This window comes from Schistocerca piceifrons, unplaced genomic scaffold (assembly GCF_021461385.2).
Source record: "Schistocerca piceifrons isolate TAMUIC-IGC-003096 unplaced genomic scaffold, iqSchPice1.1 HiC_scaffold_406, whole genome shotgun sequence".
Taxonomy (NCBI): domain Eukaryota; kingdom Metazoa; phylum Arthropoda; class Insecta; order Orthoptera; family Acrididae; genus Schistocerca; species Schistocerca piceifrons.
The window spans coordinates 10,001-15,000 of NW_025728632.1; the positions used below are offsets into that span (position 1 = coordinate 10,001).

Consider the following 5,000-nt stretch of genomic DNA (forward strand, 5'->3'; position numbering starts at 1 on the left):
TACGTCCGCACCACAAAACATACCGCCATCTGTAGGTCTCCCGCAACATGACCTCCTCCAACGACGATACCGCCATCTATGCGACGCCAAGCCGATTAAGACAGCGATGGCGCCACAGTGCCCGCCTTTCGACGCCACCCACAAAGCCTGCAGCCTCTGTCGACCATAGCACCCAATCTCCAGTGGCTCTGCCGCACGAAGCCGTGGACCGGCAATGACTCCACCCGCACCCGTTCGTGCACCACCCCAACCGCCAAACTCGCACCTCCAGCGGATGAACGGCGGAAGTTTCCCGCACTCGTAAAGTGCAATCCACCCCTATAACTTGCGTTTCATGAAGAGTTATTTCCAATATGCGACATTCCCGCTGTCCCTATACATGAGCCGCGACCTGTACCACTTACGAGCGAGAGACGCGATCGCGTTGCTCACTGTACGGCGTCCGATACCGAGCCATCAGCATGTCGGTCCCCATGCGCGTTGCACTCGCACTCGCAGTCGCAAAAACGTGGGGCAAATATATTACGCGGAAGAGCTATAACAGACCGAGCCCCACTGCATGGGGAGAGTCTTTGTCACTAATGTACACAGATGGAACATTTTGGACTGGAACCAGATTACCCGTACACACGGCGCTGATTAGTAATCAATGCAGAGCCATCAAACTACAGCAAATATACACAACTGTCCGTATACATGCTGAAAGAGTCTGCCCACAATGGGAACCACACGTCAGCCAGACACTCTGATCACGCACCACTCTCTGCTTCTAACGGGCGCACATACAATATGTAAGCACCAGCATGGAACAACATCCAGTGCATCTTCTCCGCCACATTACACAATCCACACTATCACAACCAGACCAGGAGGTCCATGCGGAAAATACAATATCCCAGCCTTTCGACATCCACCATTGCGCAGACACAGGCACCAACACCCACACATGTCCTATACAACGGTGCACCCAACATCACAATAGTACCTCCTGTCACAGCGCACAAACAATGACATGAGTCAAAGACACAGGTCTCACACAAGCATAGAATTGGAGCGCCGCCTCTAATAAGCCAAAGGTGCATCCTGACGTGACAAATCTGATCATGTCACAAGCATTCACTTACTATAATCACTATCAAGGAACCTGCCGCCCCCGCCCCCCCCCCCTACACCTTTCCTTACAACAACGTGTAACCTAACCTAACCTAACCTATGTTGTACCTTAACCTAACCATGTTGTACCTTAACCTAACCTATGTTGTACCTTAACCTAACCTATGTTGTACCTTAACCTAACCTATGTTGTACCTTAACCTAACCTATGTTGTACCTTAACCTAACCTATGTTGTACCTTAACCTAACCTATGTTGTACCTTAACCTAACCTATGTTGTACCTTAACCTAACCTATGTTGTACCTTAACCTAACCTATGTTGTACCTTAACCTAACCCATGTTGTACCTTAACCTAACCCATGTTGTACCTTAACCTAACCCATGTTGTACCTTAACCTAACCCATGTTGTACCTTAACCTAACCCATGTTGTACCTTAACCTAACCCATGTTGTACCTTAACCTAACCCATGTTGTACCTTAACCTAACCCATGTTGTACCTTAACCTAACCCATGTTGTACCTTAACCTAACCCATGTTGTGCCTTAACCTAACCCATGTTGTGCCTTAACCTAACCCATGTTGTGCCTTAACCTAACCCATGTTGTGCCTTAACCTAACCCATGTTGTGCCCTAACCTAACCCATGTTGTGCCCTAACCTAACCCATGTTGTGCCCTAACCTAACCCATGTTGTGCCCTAACCTAACCCATGTTGTCCCCTAACCTAACCCATGTTGTCCCCTAACCTAACCCATGTTGTCCCCTAACCTAACCCATGTTGTGCCCTAACGTAACCCATGTTGTGCCTTAACGTAACCCATGTTGTGCCTTAACGTAACCCATGTTGTGCCTTAACGTAACCCACGTTGTCCGCTAACGTAACCCACGTTGTCCGCTAACGTAACCCACGTTGTCGCCTAAACCTGCTCTGTAATTGTTATACGACTCGTTCAATTAGTGTAGTGTTGCCCACCCGCAACCCTCGCAATATAGTTCGCTACTCGCACTGCCCGCTCCCCTGTGTATCGCTTCATGTTAAACACCTTGCAAGTCTTGCTGACTTTCCACATGCTCCTGCTGTACACTGTAATGTGGATGGCAGCAGGACGTACATGCCGCCCCCCCCCCCCCCCACCCCTCCCCACGTCCCCACGTCCCCACCTTGCCCCCTGCCTTCGCAAGCTGGTTGGTGACAAGTTTGCATGTTCAATGCCCTTCGCATGCGACGTACGCAGGCTACGTTGTGGTGCGGCCTGTGTCAACTGTCCGCTGATGTCGTACGCGTGAACCACAATCTGTACTGCACATTCGTCCTTATGTACTGAATGATACATCGTGGCACATGTGTGACCGTACAACGACTGCGCCCAAAAACGGCGGACCATACAGTGCAAATATTGTGCACGCAGCTACGTGTCGTCTCCCTATGAGAGCTGGATTGCAGTGTGGTACGCCATAGAGACGTGTGGGAGGAACGGACGCCGTGGATGGCGATCAGCATGAGCTGTGTGTTGATGTATTCGGACCTAGTCGTCTCTCCTCAAACACCGTGATAGCATGGTGCACCGCGTTCCATATCTGCGACATGCTACAGAGGCCGGTTGACAGTCGTTCGAGCAATGGACATCGCATACGTACGGGGGCCACCTTCCACGTATTGTCTAGGCGTGCACATTTTGTTGCGTGTATGTGGGCAGACGTAGTGTGGCGTGACACCTGACACAGGCATGCAATAATCGTTGAAGTTGCTAATGGCGATGGACGCCTACGTTTTCTGGTGAAGTTACGCAAATGAAGAAATGGTAACCCGTTGTGGTGCGGTTGTTCTCGCTAGGGGTGAATCGGTGATGGCGACGATAGGTTGAGGTACTAACCGGTTGTTCCAGCGATACCCACCATGCCGATGAAACTGAACGGCATCTGGGTGTGAAGCGATACGCGGTGGTGGCTGGGTGGGACCGTCCCCGGCCGGTGAGGGGGCGCCTCCCGGCGTGCTGGCCGCGCGGTGCGTGGGCGCACGCGCTACAGCCGGCTGGTGGGGGCGGCCAGTGGCAGGCGCGCCGGCCGACGGACGCGGCAGGCGTCGCAGCTGCGCGCCGGCGCACCCTGCGCGCGGCGCCGTGCGGCCAAAGTAGGTCCTCGCGGGCCCGGTGCGAAGCGCGGTGGACATCTTCAGTGTGCTGGTCCGATTGAGGACTGTGTGCGTTGAGGATGCGCCGCCGCCCGGCGCTCGGCGCCGCGACGCCGTCTGCTGCTCGGTCGCCCCAGCGGTTCTCGCTGGTGGTTTGTATCGCAGCTGTGCGGATGTGTTGGCGCGTGCGCTGTGCTGGGAGAGTTCGCTTCGGCACCCAAGTGGGGCTTTTGTCCTTCTGTGGCGCTGGCGTTGGAGCTGCCGGTCACCGTAGGTGGCGCGTGTTGTCTCCCGCCGGCAATGCCACGACAGCACGCTCCCGGGCCTCTGTCGGCAGCGGCAAGCTCAGTTGGGAGCACGGGTGGTCGCACCGAAAGCGTCTACTCGCCTAACTCCGGGCGATTGCGCCTCTCTCGAACCCGACCAAGTACTTGGGACGGCGCTGCGCGCCGCCGGGACCTGAGAGGGTTTCGAGGTGTATTGTGCAGGGGAGCTCAGCCTCCTCCTGTTTGCAGAATGATTGAGCGGACGCTTGCGTGTTCGCGCGGGCCCCCGGGACACACTCCCGGGCGGCCGGCTGCTCAGCTCTAGTTGGCGCAGCTCCCTGGTTGATCCTGCCAGTAGTCATATGCTTGTCTCAAAGATTAAGCCATGCATGTCTCAGTACAAGCCGCATTAAGGTGAAACCGCGAATGGCTCATTAAATCAGTTATGGTTCCTTAGATCGTACCCACGTTACTTGGATAACTGTGGTAATTCTAGAGCTAATACATGCAAACAGAGTCCCGACCAGAGATGGAAGGGACGCTTTTATTAGATCAAAACCAATCGGTCGGCTCGTCCGGTCCGTTTGCCTTGGTGACTCTGAATAACTTTGGGCTGATCGCACGGTCCTCGTACCGGCGACGCATCTTTCAAATGTCTGCCTTATCAACTGTCGATGGTAGGTTCTGCGCCTACCATGGTTGTAACGGGTAACGGGGAATCAGGGTTCGATTCCGGAGAGGGAGCCTGAGAAACGGCTACCACATCCAAGGAAGGCAGCAGGCGCGCAAATTACCCACTCCCGGCACGGGGAGGTAGTGACGAAAAATAACGATACGGGACTCATCCGAGGCCCCGTAATCGGAATGAGTACACTTTAAATCCTTTAACGAGTATCTATTGGAGGGCAAGTCTGGTGCCAGCAGCCGCGGTAATTCCAGCTCCAATAGCGTATATTAAAGTTGTTGCGGTTAAAAAGCTCGTAGTTGGATTTGTGTCCCACGCTGTTGGTTCACCGCCCGTCGGTGTTTAACTGGCATGTATCGTGGGACGTCCTGCCGGTGGGGCGAGCCGAAGGCGTGCGACCGCCTCGTGCGTGCTCGTGCGTCCCGAGGCGGACCCCGTTGAAATCCTACCAGGGTGCTCTTTATTGAGTGTCTCGGTGGGCCGGCACGTTTACTTTGAACAAATTAGAGTGCTTAAAGCAGGCAAGCCCGCCTGAATACTGTGTGCATGGAATAATGGAATAGGACCTCGGTTCTATTTTGTTGGTTTTCGGAACCCGAGGTAATGATTAATAGGGACAGGCGGGGGCATTCGTATTGCGACGTTAGAGGTGAAATTCTTGGATCGTCGCAAGACGAACAGAAGCGAAAGCATTTGCCAAGTATGTTTTCATTAATCAAGAACGAAAGTTAGAGGTTCGAAGGCGATCAGATACCGCCCTAGTTCTAACCATAAACGATGCCAGCCAGCGATCCGCCGCA

The 5,000-nt window shown here is 53.8% G+C and overlaps 1 non-coding gene across 1 annotated transcript in view; it reads left to right on the top strand.

Moving 5' to 3' along the window:
• The first annotated feature begins 3,850 nt into the window (after nucleotides 1–3,850).
• Nucleotides 3,851–5,000, top strand: part of LOC124748210 — a 1,909-nt gene continuing 759 nt past the window's right edge. Inside the window, exon 1 of the ribosomal RNA XR_007011643.1 lies at nucleotides 3,851–5,000. This exon is cut by the window's right edge and continues 759 nt beyond it. This is a non-coding gene — a ribosomal RNA (small subunit ribosomal RNA).